The sequence below is a fragment of the Gavialis gangeticus genome, unplaced genomic scaffold, assembly GCF_001723915.1.
Source record: "Gavialis gangeticus isolate Ggan-Ray unplaced genomic scaffold, GavGan_comp1, whole genome shotgun sequence".
Lineage (NCBI taxonomy): Eukaryota > Metazoa > Chordata > Crocodylia > Gavialidae > Gavialis > Gavialis gangeticus.
In genome coordinates, this window is record NW_017729032.1 from 83,157,878 (window position 1) to 83,174,294 (window position 16,417).

Sequence of the window (16,417 nt, forward strand, 5' to 3'; positions counted from 1 at the left end):
ACACACACACACACACACAATTACAGATCTAGACTATGCTGCTTACAGACAACTACATAACTTAGATCGATTCCACCTTGGGCTTTTTGAATGCCTGCACCTAGGTTAGGTGTTGACCTGGACCACTGTATGTGGTTAAGCATAGATCCTTCTAAGCATTGTAAATGAAAGTACGGGTTACGTGAAATAGCATGCCGCATCTATTCTATTCAAGCACTTATACCACAGGCTCAGCTACAGCATATGATCACGGGGTATCTAAAGGCCCAGTCCTGCAGTTCACACAAGCAGTCCCATGGAAGTCAGAGGAAATACTACAAGGGTAAATCTATACTGTCCATCTCCTGGGAAGCGTTGCTCTTGAGCACACGTCATCCACCTGCTTACATGTGCCAAAGCCAGAAATAAATCATTGAAGTTGTTCCAGCAGCTTCCTTCAGTGCCAATCTCAAGATTTGTAACTCCTCATGCCTGAGCCTTTCTATGTGGGGCACCCCTGGAAAAAGGCAACCTAATTGGAATGTTAATTAGTACTCTAGGAAAAAGGACAAACATATTTAGATTTTAAAACCTAGGATTTGAATGTACTGCCAAATAATTCAAATATGTACTGTTTTATATAAGGCCAACAGTCAAAGCTACATGCTGTTCACATCAAACCCAATGGCAACATTTCTATTGAATTATTTGGCAACACATTCAAATTCTAGGATTTAAAATCTAAATATTTTTGTACATATATAATGTTTATTTTTTAATTCAATTTTAAGCATGGAATAAGCCAAGATAAACAAAAAAAACAACTCTCAGAAAAATCAGTGAATAATGTGTCATTTTTAACTCTCCTGCATCCATACAGTATCTATTGTGATGGAAATCACAGTTTTCCATGACCTCTTCTGTTAAGCCTGTAATCACCAATCTAATCTCTTTAAATGGAATTTAAATCCTTTTACATAGACAGCATAGAATAGAGAACAAAAACACTGAAATTAAAATTAGTTACTAAGAAAAAATTCACTCCCTTGAGATCTAAATTAACTCAAATGTGTAATTGATTAGTCAGGTGCCTGGTAAAGACATCTATTAAAATATATACCTGTGACCTTACATTCTAACCTGCCTTTGGAAAAACTGAAGTAGGGAACCATGCACTAATTTAAAGAATTAAAAGTATTGAAGATCTTGAAGATATTTTAATATGGATCTTAAGAAAATACAAAATGTGACTCAAAGGATCATCTGCTCAGTTGGACAGTTTCTTTTCCCAGTAAAGTTTGTTTTAAAATCCTGCCAAATGAGTAATTTTCCCTCTATCTGTTGTCAGGCTTTCCTAAACCCCCCACAAATAGCAATATTATTATCTTTTCACTTGAAGCACTGCTAATTCTAACAGTACTGGGCACTAAGCTAGTTGTGTTAGTTACAGAACATTTTAAAACCTTTCTCACACCTCTTTTCCCAATCATTTAAAATGAGAAAAATATTTCTATGTACAATTATTATATCTTTGTTACAGAAGATTTGGATCTTTAGGATATACTGCTTAAGTGCCCAAGATCCCTGTCTCCTATCAGTTGAGAACAAGAGGATGCTGAATCCTGTAAGAAAAAGATGCTGGTGAATGTATGGTGAGATCAATCAGTCATCTAATTGTGTGGAAATTGTCACTAAACTCATTTCTAAATAATATTCTCCAAGATAGATATTTCTAGGGAGTGGTGTTCAGCAGAGACAAGAGAAGCTGAGATAAGAGTATGCAACTGACTCTACACAGAAGCTGTTTCTCTCTTTCAGTACCCAGAGGCCCCTGAAGCATATTTATATCTGCAACATAAATTTACATATAAAAAGTATAATATGGTAAAATATAAATACCAACAGGGACATACCAGTCTATCATTGAGAGAGCTGATTCCTCTTTTACTTGATTGCTCTCCAAAACTGAATACTGTAATTTGAAATTGGTTGATGCATTGATGACTGAAATGACAAACCAGTAGATTAAATCTAGAGGAAGCATCTAAGATGGATGAATGTCCTTTTGCTAAAAAATACAATCAGTTATCTCCCATTTGTCAGTTACTCCACATCAGTTACCCCACATCAGTTATCCCCCAACAAATGCATTTGTTGACATCAGGCAATTAACATTATTTGTATGCAAGCCATATAATTATTCGTACTCTTGCATGGACTTTTTACCTTAGGGGCAATATGCATATTTATTTTCTTGCTGAGCTAAATGCTATCTCACTGCTTTCTATGTCAGGGATACCACAATGATGTGGTTCTAACTGACCACCTATTAGGAGACCAGTGGAAGCATCCGTCTCTTCAAAGAGAGGCCTGCAGAAAGCTCTTTTGCTTATATGCTGAATTACACAGCATCTACTCTTCTGTTCTCCCTGAAAACCTCTTTTCATCATCTATCCCTGCTGTAGCCTTTCCCCTTCCTCCATCATTTGGTGGGCAGTATGGGTGTAGAGATGAAGTACTACCTCCCATTAGCCTAAGTACAAAGCCTGTTATTTCATCTAGCCTCCCATGGCTCCACAAAAGTCAAGAATGATCCTTGTACTTTCCTTACAACTAATGTTATGCCGTGCAGAATTTGTCCGTTTAACTATAGGGAAGTGACAGCATCTTTACTACTGATTGCCTATGAGACAGCTGTGCACCAGAACAATCAAAATTCTGTGATGAGGGGGAGTTACATTAAGCAACTGAGTTATTTCTATATAAAACTACAGATTCACCATCTGCAAGATCAGATACGGCTGACTCATCAACAGCATGACAGCAAAGTGACAGAAAAAACACACTAACTCTGAGAGTATAGGATGAATCAATATTTATCAAAGAGAAATAGGGAAAAGTGCCTTAAACTAATTAGCATGATGGAAAGGCCTACCCAAGAGACTGTGTACTGTGATACGTGATGGAGGGAAAAATCATGAGAGGTAGGTTTACATGTAGGTAAAGCTGACTTAATGCAGAACAAGTCCTAAACTCTACAATGGAGTTATTTAGAGAAGATGCTTAGTATGTTGTGGCACAAAGAAAACATAAAAGGTTATGATAAGGTTATAAAAGAAAAACAACTAAAGGATACTTTTGGTTCTTGGAAGGGTAACTTTTGCAGGACATTGGATTTGCAAGAAACCTGTAAGACAGAACTATCAGGAAAAAAAATTAACACCCTAATTTCTGACCAGGAAATCACCATAAAGCTAGAGCCTTTCGTCCTGAAAAGGTCAACATTAGCTTTTAAACAAAGTAACAATTTTGCACCATAAGAAAGAAAGAGGTTTTTGCAACTTTCTCTGCATTAACATTGATGTTCTATTTTTGCAAGATTTTTTAAAAGCAACAGTTTGAACAAAACACCTAAGGATAATATTTGATTATGTCATGGATTATCATCTCCCAAGCCATTCTCTCCTGTAGTACTAAAGGAAAAATGGAGAGAAGAAAATAGATTGGTAGATAGTTCTGTAGAATTCTTAATAGACTCTTCCTGCTCTAAGCTGCTCAGTTAGATACAGATGTGGTAAAAAATGGATAACCTAATGTCATTTCTTTAGGCTAGGTGTCCATTTGAACTATGAGTGAGCAAATTTCCCATGTCCTTTTCTTTGATTTTCACCCCTGTAATACATCAGTTGCAGATCAATGCAATAGTGAAGGTAATCTCTTAATTATTATAATTAAGATCAGTCAAAATGTGAACAACCTAATCAATTCTTGTTAGGTTTTCCGCATAGAGAGGACAGATTCTGACTGACTTTCAGATGTTAAACAGATATCAAGTACAGCTGTGATGATTCACACTTATATATAAAATTGAACAATGCATTTTCTACACATGCTATAACATTTGTCTGGACTACATATTCTGATTTGGAAGCTGGAGGAAAAAAAAACAAACCTGATGTGTGGAAATGAGTTTACAATTCCTAAATCCCCAATTGCTTGCTAATTATTTTTAAAAAAATAAACACCCCCCCACCCCTTCCAAGAAGCATTATTTAACAGCAAAAATAAAATACCAGGGAAGTATAATGGCAAACTTTTTTTTTTTTTTACTATCCTAAATATCTGTTCTTTTATCACATATAGAGATAGCCTCAAGCTTTAAAGATTTGGATCTGAACTTTCCAAGTTTGGCCATGTTTAGATCAATATTTTTAGTTAAGATTCAGTTATATAAAATAATTTAAAGGGAAAAACAAATAGGATGCATGGTATCAGTTTTTACTTTGATAAATGGAAATCCTGCCCCAATCCTATTAAAGTTAAGCATGGTTTAGTACCTGAATTTAGTGGGGAAATGCAAAGATTTAATGGGATACTAATAGCTGCTTCTGTGCCCTAATAAATGACCTTCTGACCCCTTTTGTAAATTACCTGAACCCAGATTTCCACAGGTGATAGATTTGTATATCACCTTTTTGCACTTTCTTTTTTTATCGTATTTTTTATGAAGACTAATATCAAAATCCCAGGCATTTTTGAAAGCTTGGGGTTTTTTCACAAAAAAATTTAGTTTCTATTGTATACTATATCTAAGGCCTTACATTTGCAACAGCAGCATTTAATACGTTCTGAAGACAAGGATTGAATTTGACAATGGGAAACATTTTCCTCTCAGAAAGTACATTTTATTTTAAATACATTTTGTATGACACTTTTGAGAAATACTCTGCATTTAGCTGTCTAGTTGAAGCTGAAATTGCATAATTTCATGTTATTTTTTCACTGTACAATATGTGACATTTTTGCACCAGAAATGCATCATATTTGAAAACATCAAATGAAAAAATGAAAAAAAGGCAGTTCACCTTTATACAGTCTGCTTTCATAAAAGAGAAAAAGGAAAATGAACCCCTGCTTATATAACTTCATGACTGCTGAGGGGTCTGGAAGTCTGGAGATCTGAATGAGCAACACTTTCAATTAAGGCATACAAAGAAGTGCTGTATGGGCAGTTGTGAAAATGCAGTGCTAGAATTAGAATACACAAAACTCCTAGACTGTTATGCTATCTCACAAGAATTTTCCACATCTTATGTATCTTTTACATCGTACATGGGGAACCTCAGAAAAACTCCAAAGTTGGGAACCTCAGAAGCAGTGATCCAAAACACTTTAAATCTTAAGCAGGGATCTTCCCAGAGTTAGCCAGTAGGAAACAGAGAGAAAAGCATAAAGAAAAAGCCTTAGGAATAGAGACAAGAACCTATTTCTCTCTTGTACTAGGTGAAACCCTAACTAGGCCATAGAGTCATCCTCTTTACACTTCTTTTATAGCTTTATGAGTCTTGCATTCTGTGATGCAACAGAAATGAAAGATAATAAGAAATCCTTCTTTAGGTATGTAGGAAACAGGAGGAAAACAAATGGAAGTGTGGAGCCATTGTTTAACAACTCAGGAGAGCTGGTTACCAACACTCAGGAGAAAACTGAACTCCTGAATGACTACTTTGCTTCAGTATTTCACTGGACTAAGGGGAAAATCATACTAGATAAGGTTCAGAATGGGCATGGTGAGAATGGTCACCTTCCTACTGTTGATGTAGAGCTGGTGCATGATCAGTTAGAAAAGCTAGACATTTATAAGTCAGCAGGACCGGGTGAACTTCATCCAAGAATGCTAAAGGAGCTGGCTGAAGTCATCATGGGACCTCTGGCAAAACTCTTCCAAAACTCGAGGCACTCGGGGGAGGTCCCTGAAGACTGGAAGAGGGCCAATGTTGTGCCCATCTTCAAAAAGGGGAGGAGAGAGGACCCGGGCAATTAGCCTAGCTTCTATCCCAGGGAAAATCCTGGAAAAATTGATCAAGGAGTCTATGTGCAATATGCTTGCAGAAGGTAGGATTCTGAATAACAGCCAGCATGACTTCATTGAGTGCAAGTCTTGTATTACCAATCTCATCTCCTTCTACGACCAGGTAACTCGCCACCTGAATAAGAGAGAGGAGGTCTACATTGTATACCCACACATCCAAAAGGCCTTTGATCTGGTATTCTATGATGTTCACACAGAAAAATTGAAAGATTGCAGGCTTAACTGCTCAACAGCTAGGTGGGTAGGAAGTTGGCTGCAGGGTAGGACCCAGAGAGCTAATGAATGCACATGTGTCATCTTGATGAGAAGTGGACAGTGGTGTCCCTCAGAGGTCCATGCTTGGTTCAGTGCCTTTCAACATCTTTATCAATGATTTGGATGGAGGGGTGAAGAACTCACTGGCTAGGTTCATGGATTAAATGAATTTATGGGGGAGCATGGTCACACTTGAAAATAGGCTGCAGATACAGGTAGGGACCTAGACAGGCTGGCAAGTTGGGAAGATCATAACCAGATTAAGTTTAACACTGAAAAGTGTAAAGTCCTCCATCAGGTGGCAAACAATCCTCAACATACTTATAGGCTTGGTGGTGCCAAACTGACTAGCACCATGACTAAAAGGGACCTTGGGGTAATAATAGATCATAGTATGAACATGAGCCATCAGTCTGATGCTGCAGCCAGCAGGGCAAACAATACTTTGGCATGCATCAACTGATGTATCTCAAGCAAAACCAAGGAAGTGATTCTTCCACTTTACTCAGCATTGGTGAGACCGCAGCTGGAGTACCACATCTTGTTCTGGACATCACACTTCCACAGGGACTTCGAAAAGCTTGAGAGAGTCCAGAGAAAGGCCACCCATATGTTCAGAGACTTGCAAGGCAAGCCATATGAGGAAAGGCTGGGGGACTTGGGTCTCTTCAGCCTAAAGAAGGTAAGACAGAGAGAGGACTTGGTAGCAGCTTACCACTATATCAGGGGAATACATCAAGGGGTCAGCAAACAACTGTTCACAAGGGCACCCTTGGGTAAAACCAGGAGTAATAACCACAAACTCCTGGAAGACCATTTCAGGCTTAACACTAGGAAAAGCTTCTTCACAGTTAAGGTGTCTAGACTGTGGCATAAATTCCCTCCAGAGGTGGTGCAATCACCTACCCTGGAAATCTTCAACAGGAGACTGCATGATCACCTTGCTAGGATCACCTGACCCCAGTTGTCTTTCCTGTCTAGTGTAGGGGGGCTGGACCCAATGATCTTGCAAGGTCCCTTCCAGCCCCTTGCAATATGTGCATTTATGAATCTATGCATAGTGGCATAAATTCAAAAGCAAAGGGTGGAGATTTTCTATATCACAGCTTATGCCCTAATAATTAGAGTACTCTACTAGAAAATAAGTATTTGACTTATATGGCTGACAAGACTCTAGAGCTCAAGTCTTCCATGTGTTGGACAAGTAGCCTCATTACTAAGGTCCTCCAGACAGGTCTATAATACCATCACTTCTGTTGCAAGCATCTGTCCTGTAGCTATTGTGAGGCCTTTGTAAGGTCCACCAACAAATGAAGAGAATCTGGCTGTAGCTAAAAACCAGCCTAACGAAGTGCTAGACGGAGGGCAGAGCATGAAGTATTTGCAATATCCATAAACTCTTCTTTCATTCAGATTAAGCATTCTCAGATTGTTAAAACAGAATGGACCTTTTTGTAATCTTTTCAACCAAAACTCCCTGCTGATTCTCTTTGGTCAAATAACCAGTATTGAAAAATACATTCTTCCACCTACAGATAGCTAGCATTCATCATCCTGTCATGTTCACACTTGGTCATATTCCTCTCATTCATGGCCTTTAGCATTGACATCTGTAACACAGTGAACTTAGGAATTAAACTATTGTCTCTAAAATGCTTTATTGAGAATAAAGCTGCCCGCCTGTTCAGCAATTCTGGATACTAAGCACACATCATTTGCAGTATTCTACTTTTGTCATTGGCTTTCTGTTGAATAAGAGTTCTAGACTTCAGTATTCATCTGCTAATCTTAATATGGAATTGGTCCAAGCTATCTGATAGACTGGTTTAACCTGAATGAGCATGACTTCCTGTAACAGCTGCACTCCTTCAGAACAGAGCTATCAATCTCCAAGGAATGAGTTGTGTGCTTAGAGGGCACAGCTTTCCCAATAGTTGGACAGAATGTTAATTTGCCATGTGGAAAAGATTGGTATGACCATGAACCTCTCCACTGTAAAGAAAAAGAAAAACAAAGAAAAATACCAGTCAGTTCTTTTACCTGTCCTCCCCCAAAACCATGTAATTTTGGGGTGAGAATAGAGAGAAAAAAAGCTCAACAATAAGGCTTCCCTTCAGAAATCATAGAATTAGAGAAAAGTAGGGATGGGAAAGTATGAACTCAGGAGGTTATCTAGTAGTCCAACTCCCTTCTCAAGGAACAATTGGAATGCTATCTAAACCATTGTAGACAAGTGTTTGTCTAATTATTCTTTGAGAACATCTCTCATTCACAACTACCAGGCATAATGACTGAGACATCATAAAAATCTTATAGGGATTTGCAGCAGGAAAGGGCTCCATTTAGAAGGGCTAAACTGGTATCTGAGGAGGGGGCCTGAGGAGAAGCTTTGGAAGCAGCAGTAGTTGCTGAAAGTGGGTAAGCACTGAGAGGTATTTGGGTTATATAAGGACTATGTACTTTGGTGATATCATGCTTCCTTGCAACATGTACACAAATAAACCATAACTGCATGTACTTTTACTTATTTAATCTGTATAGATATCAGACTCCCTAACCTGCCACTGAAATGCTGCCACTTCTGTAGTAGAACTCATACAATCATAGAAAAATGAATTTGGGGAGACCTAAGGCAGTCATCGGTTTCAACACCCTCGTCAAGGCAAGACCATCATTACCTAACCTATGATATAAACATGTTTATCTAACCTATTCTTAAAACTGCACAAAATAAACCTCTTGCACAACTGCTAGATACAATGCCCCAAAATAGTGGGAACACCCTGACTTGCCACAGGTAAAGCAGGGGGACAAAGGCACTGTCAATTCCATGGTACACTGAAAGAATAGAAAGTGGTTGATTCAAGTACAGTCAAGAAATCCAAGGAAGAGAACCATGCCATCTAATAGAGGCCACCCCCCCCCCCACTTTGCAATCCCTGCTATTGTGATTGGGAGTTAAAATTTCTCCCTGATCCAAAATATGATGATTGTTCTGACCCTGAGCAGAGGAGCAAGATCCTTTTCCCAGGAACCTCCAGGTTTTTTAAGTACCAGCAGGATCACCCCAGCTAAGGGCAACACCCAGTGCTTAGTGCTTCTAAGCAAGGCAAAAATGCGAAGCAAAGTAATACATTTGAACACAAAGCAAAGTAAATCAAAGAAAAGAATAGAGGAACTTGTAGCAACCGGAGAGGAAAAATTCCTTTCTGGTATTATTTGGCAACCAGCAAAAGATAACCAGATATCTTTTACTCTGCACTGCAACCAGAAATCCACGCATCACATATCCGGACCCAAGAATGAGAATTCCCTTTTCTATCTTCCCATTTCCTTAATAAACTAATCTGAGTTCCTTTGTCTTCTTTCAGAATGAGTAAAAGAGAGGAAGATACATAAATCTTACTTTGATTTGAATTTATTTTCAAGATGTGTCAGAATGGTAGTGATTGTTTCCAAGTAAAAATATAGATAAACAAGCAGGTCTGATCCCAACAAGAGTAGTGTGTTGCTAGTAATTTGGTGATGGGTGGTGTCAGGCACCTTTCCTTCCACATTTGCCACCAGATCAGAGAAGTGTGTCCAGCCTTAAAAGATGCACTAGGTTCATAGTGCTTCAGGAGGCACATTCCTTGATCACCAGAGATCCTGGTTTTCTCTGATAACACCCCACTCTACTTTTGGATTTAAAAAAGTAACCCCAAATCCACATTTTTCCATGAAAGTGCATTATGTAATATCTATCTAGTGGAGTGTCATTTTGATAATGGAAAAATGTAGATTTTAGGTTACTTTTTTAACCCCAAAATTGAGTTTTTGTTTTTGGTTTATCAGATAAAACTAGGATCCCTGCTGATCACCTAAAATGTCCATGGAAGCTCCCACTGAGGCAGTAGGTCTCTTCACAAATAGCACCCATGCCTCAGGCTGTGGTTTAAAATCCAAAATAGGTAGTAGGCTTAGGAAAAAGAAAATATGTTTATGAGTCTGAAATAAAATATGTTCTTGTTTTCTCCTCTAAAGATATCTATAAGTTTAATTCTCTTTTGCCTTTTCCTCTTATCATGTCAGCTTAGTTGTTAATTATTTTTTAAAACAAACACTCAAAATGACAATTCAGGCTAAAGATATGCTAACAGTTTTGAAAGAGCTTTGCTCACTTTGCAACAACTCATTAAAGATTGTGTGAAGATTTTAATTGGGAATAGTACTGTATTTGGAAGAGTTTCATGTAGATTTAACAATTGAAAACTTTCAGCTTTTTTTTTAGAATCAAAAGGTTATTTCCACTGTAAAATAAGTGTGTCCCTTGCTTCTTGCCCATGACTGCTTCTCTCTGCTTCAGATTAAACATCCTACAGTATTTTGAACAGTAGAAACCATGCTAGTTTTAAAAATTGTAAATAGTGTGTTCTCATTCCAGCTGTATGAAATGAAGCTCATAGTGAAAAATAAGGCTGGGGAAAATTTTCTCTGGGTTGACAGTACCATATATTTAAGTGAACAAGATGATACACACAAGCTTTTGGACTGGGATGTTGGCTGTCCAATTTAGTACAATACTACAGTTGGAAAGAATGTACAGTATTTATATTACTTTACTTTCCTTCTTTCAGTCTTGGTAAAAAAATAATCTATCACATTGTGTTCAATCACAACATTTTAGAGAAAACAATGCCCATTTGCTTATCCCAAAAGAATAGCATATTGAAAGATGGTGTAAAATTAATTGGAAATTCTCTCAGCTTCATAATTTATCTTTGTTTAGAGAAATATTAATATAACTTACAAATTGACTTTGAACAGATATAGGGGAAAAAATCTGTCTCCCTTTATGCACTTAAATGACATTTTTCTAACCTAGTGATCCTTAGCCAGTTTGCTTGGGAACCGGGGATATTGCCAGAATTTCTGAAGGGTGTCTTTAGGTGTTAGGAGATAAGTGGATAACTTTAGCAATAAGAGCAGGCTCAGGTTTATCCCTGCTAGGAAGTCCCCCTATCCTCACTGCTAGGCACCTCAACAAGGATGCAAGCACTGTAATCTATAATTAGGTTTTGAAATTGAGTCCATCAATTCACAAAAGTTATAGAGGGCTGTCTCAACTCCAAAGAGGGGTTCCTCAAGTCCAAAAATATTGAGATCCATTTTTGGCATTTTTGGTACTTATATTCTACTACCTATGCACTATAGATATATAAATGTATGCATATATACTGAGTGCCTGCAGTAGCCTGCACACTGGCTGGATAGGTACAAGCTATGTACATGTAACTATTCCAGATGCATTAGGCCATCTAAGCTATGCTTTTTTAACTTGTTGCCAGAAATTCATGATTAATGGGTGTTAGACACCAGAGGAGGGCCCTTCTGTTTTTAGCTTTGATACATAAAAACTCAGTAGCTTGGCCAGGAAGCAGGGAACATAGAGTCTAGGACTCTCACCCAGATAGGTCTGAGCTTCAGCTCTCTGACTTCTCAGCAAAGTCCCATGCCCTTTCTAGCCCTCCTTTAGAAGTTGGCCCCAGGTCAGCCAAGAGACAAAGGTATGGATCAGAAAGAAAAAAGCCAGTTAGAAGGTGCCTGGTCTTGTGAGGTGGCTGTTGCTTTGGGAAGTAGGGAGTTCTTTTAGGTCATGTTCCCCATAGGGCAGAGACTTCAGCACTGCTCTCCTTCCATTTTCTCCAGTGTCTATTAAATGCAAGGTATATTGGATGAGCTTCAAAAGGATATCTGGGCAGCCTATGATGTGGTCATTTGAGCAGTATACTGGGAAGTCAAAGACATAGATTCAAACCCTTCCTGGGCAAGGCAGGCAACAACTTAGGTCTTTTACTTCCTCAGAAATTGCCCTAACCACTGAGCTATTGAATGTAAAACCCGGGAGGGCTTTTTCCCCAACTCACACTTATGTGCTCAGCTATAGTATAGCCTACTGTGTATTTGTATAGCCTACTGTGTATATGTATATGAGTCTATATATAAACACATATGCATTTACAGTGGAAGGCACTCATCAAAAATACCCTAGAAAACTAGGACTAAGAAGATGCCATTTAGGCACACAGAAGAAAATAGAATTCCACCTTAGTTTTTGCTCAGGTAATATTACCAGTACTGAAGCAGGTATTGGAATGGTCTTGTGAACAAAGTTGTGGGGGCAAAAAACCTGAATCGTTTCAAGAAGGACCTCAACAGGTCTATGATTGGACTATCAGGGTTGATAATCAGCTGTGTGATATGTGGTGCCAAGTGTTTATAAAAGGATAACTCACTTTATGATCGGGAGATGTCTGGTAATGTTTGCAGCGTGCTTTATTTATGTATATGTAAAGAACTGACAGGAAGCTTTAAATTTAATTGAGACTATATTGATACGCTGCTGACATCTTCCAAAAAGTTAGTTACTTGAACTGACATTCCTTCCTCCTTGTTTACTGGAAGAGCTGTTAAAAGTGCATAGAATCTGCTATAAAAGAGCATTAAGCTATGTTAGCATATTGAAACACAGGGTTCAGAGGAATATTTATAAGTATACTAATGCTGACCACTGAATAATAAACTTGCATTCATTATGTTGTATAGCTCTGTAGTTTCTGTATGGTCCATGTAAATGGCCCTTTCATCACTCAATATAACATAGGGTGCTGACAAACATGTGGTTCCCTGCTGTAACTCACTGAGCTCCACAGGAAGATCCATGGGTTACAGTGATCCCTCCCACCAATCCAACAGATGTTCTCTGTTGGGTATGAGGGGGTTGGGTATTGAGCTCCAGTTTGGAGCCTGCGTGTTTATATCCTCTTTCCTCTAGTCCTGCCCACCCCCTCTTAACTCTGATGCTGTCTTAACAATAGGTGTGGGGGGATGGGGGAGGAGAGGAGCCTGGCATGCTGGGTAGGGTGTTGGTTTGGCACCCTCTCACCTCAATATCAAAAGAAATTGAGTAAATTTAAGAAAGTAAAACAGTTGTTTAGAAATATTTTAAATTATTTTAATTAAGAAATTTTGCACTGTTTTGAAAATAAAACACACACTCTTAGAATGTTTTCTTTTGGAGTATACACACACACACTTGAACAGAGATCATTGATAATTGCCCATAAACTGAAGGTGGAATTTAAAAAGGAAAGGTGTGAAAAATATCATTTTAAAAGTCCAACACTTGAAACTTGAAAAATGAAAGCTGATTGTGCATTTTCAAAACTGGATAAAACTGGAAGAAATTTTGCAGTATAGACTTCCACAAAAGCTAATACCATTACTTTTAATATTTTTAATTATCTTCCTAAATTTTGTGCACTACCAGCTAAGGTGTTCCACACTTCCTTTATATACAGGTATTACACACACAAACAACCATTTAGCAAACTTGCAGCATGTGTAAAATAAGCTGTTCTGTATTCACTGCATGTCTATTTATATCCAAAAATTGGAACTATGAAAAAGGATTTCACAGTGCTGCAAAGGTGCATCATGAATTATTTACAGTAAATCAAATTTTATAACTCTTCTCAATCTTTCATAAACTGTATCTTCCCATTTTATTTGATATTTTATCCTGAGACTTAATGCAGCCTAAATCAGGGAAATCTCTTAAATTCCTAAAAGATTTGTAAAAGTACATGTAGAAATACTTTATACAGTACCTTCTGAATTTTATGTAACTGCATAACTATTTAATTTTTAACAGAAAAGAGGGGAGATTTTCCTGAAGTGCTTAGCACCCAGCAGGCCCCATGATTCTCAGTTACAGGTAAGTGTACTTTTGATATCATGTCCCCAAATCACTTGTTACACTGTGATTTAATTAACACACTCAAAATGCAAGTTTTACATATGGAAAAAAATGTCTATAGATATGTTACTGGATGAGAGATGATATTTTTCAAAACAACCTAAGTTCCATTGTTTCTGCTTCAAAAAGGGTACGATTGGAAGGTGAATTACATCAGGCAATGGGTGCATCTACACATGCTGTTAGTATGGAGCAATAAACTCTGGTGCATATAGTGCTGGAGTTTGTTGTTCCTAGGCTCTGTGTCTTCACGTGCACCTGGAACCGCAGCATGTGTACCCAGGTCAAAGCAGTCCCAGCTGGCAGGTGACCCAGGGGGCCAGCTTGCCAGCCTGGGGTGGCTTGGACCCAGCTCAGCATGCTAAGGATGGGCTGCCTGGGGCAGTATGGAACTAGATGGCAGGCAACCTCCTGAAGCAGCTTTCTGTCCCAACTAGCCCCATTAGCATCTACATGTGCATTGCTGTGCACTAAAGAATGCCACAAGATAGTACTTGTATTTACAAGTAATAATCTACAATGGAGCTATTTAATTTCCTGAGGCCTAATAAGGCTGCATGTATAGATGCTGAGACATTACTGGAGAGCTAATTAGGCAGCTTCCCAGTAAATGTCTCATGTAGATGCACCAAGTAAGTACTGGAATGAGGGGAAATATTCAGGCAGTAAATAGTTCTTAGTGGACAAAAACATTGAAAGCAAGATGAAAAATAAATATTGAGAGATGCTGTGGATTCTTTATAATTAGAAACTGTATTATGGGGTGGGGGGAGGTGGGGGAGGAGAATTAAAAGCCTGTAATGCTTTGGCTAGTTGAAGTAAAGTTTTGATTGTGTGCTGCCAATGCAGAAACAGAGTGAGAGAGGGAGAACTGGAACTGACATGCTCAAGACAGGCTCATGGAATTTTCCATTGGATTCACCCAGCCTGTGTCCCCTGGGCGACCCCAAGAGTTGTCAGTCAGGCTGACCTACTTTTCAGCCCTGCGCCTGCGTGGTAACAGCAGAGAATTCAGGCTCACACATGCTCAGTCAGCTAAGAGCATGATGTCATTCGGCTAGAAAGTTCTTTAAGGGACACATTCTAATTGGCCACCAAATTGTTATATAAGGTTAAGGAGCCCCTCCCTCGGGGAGAGATCCGCTTGAACTGAGGACGGTGCCTGGTCTCAGTATCTCTTCCCGGCCTATCGGTCTCCTCCTGTGAGGACTCTGGCTGTTTTGCTGCATCTTCACCCTCGATTATACTGTTCATTCACAACGTCGATTCTCCGGTTTATGAACTGTTTTGATTTTGACTTCGACTTCAGCCTGCGACAGTTCCCGCTGTCTCCAGCTTCCTACTTACCTGACATTTAACCGACCTTAGCTTCGATTCTTGACCACGGCTTGGCTCAACTCCGCACACTTCGGCTCAACTCCGGCTATCTCCACGGCTATCTCCAACCATCTGATTGGCGTCACGTCTCGCTATCCTCAACGGGTTACAGTTTTGTTTACTGTGTGTTAGTTCATCCCTTTTATGAGCTGTTGACCAGTCCTAGGACTATTGAGCCAGGCAGCCGCCCCTAGCCTCCGGGTTAGATAGCAAGGGCTTGGCTCAAGAACCCTGTGGACCAACGGACCCCTGTGTTGTTGTTTGTTCGTGCCATCGCACCACTGTAACTGAAGAATCACTGTGCCTGCGCCTAAAAAGCGTAAGTCAAATAAACCTACCTTGTTTAAGAAACCGTGCCAAGAGGCTCAGTACTCCATCACCAAGAATCCCACCTGTTTTTGTGGTCAATAGCCACCCCGGCCCACCGTGACACTGGGGCTTGGTTCATCCCCCCGGGACATGGCTAATTTGGAATTTATGGGCTGGATGCAGATGCCTCTGGGTGTGTCACTGTGTGCTGTTAATGCACCTTAAATTTACTGTGCAGTAAAGTAAGGCACAGTGGCCACATCCACGAGACACGTTGTTACTACATAGTCATTTAGTACTTGGGTATACCCAAGTACTAAATGACTGCTCAGTAATGAGTAGCATGCCCGCACAGCTTGGTAGTGATGCAGTCTGTGAAATAGCTTGTTATTAATGCACAGTAGTTCATTATGCATGTAGATGTAGCCAGTAAGCTTGGCTGCCTTAAGCAGCCAGGAGCAGCTGCAGGCTCTGGCCACAGCTGCCCCGGTGCCAGGGCAACTGAGGGGGCTCCAGGGGAAGGCTCAGCCTGGTAGGGGGTTCTCAGGGAGGCTATGGGAGCAACCTCAGGATGGAAGGGGATGTTGTCCCAGGAGCCTGCGACCAGCACACCATAAACATTTCCTGCCCTCCCCCCTGACAGGGCACCATGTCCATGTAGCACTTTCAGACCACTTCTTCCTTCGCCCCCCTCCACACACACACAGTAGGGCACCTGGGTGGCCATCCATGGACCCTAGGCCCACAGGTCAACCCCAAAACCATGCACATTATGGACACCACACAATAACAGACCCACCCTCCCTCCCCAACAGCATACTTTTTTC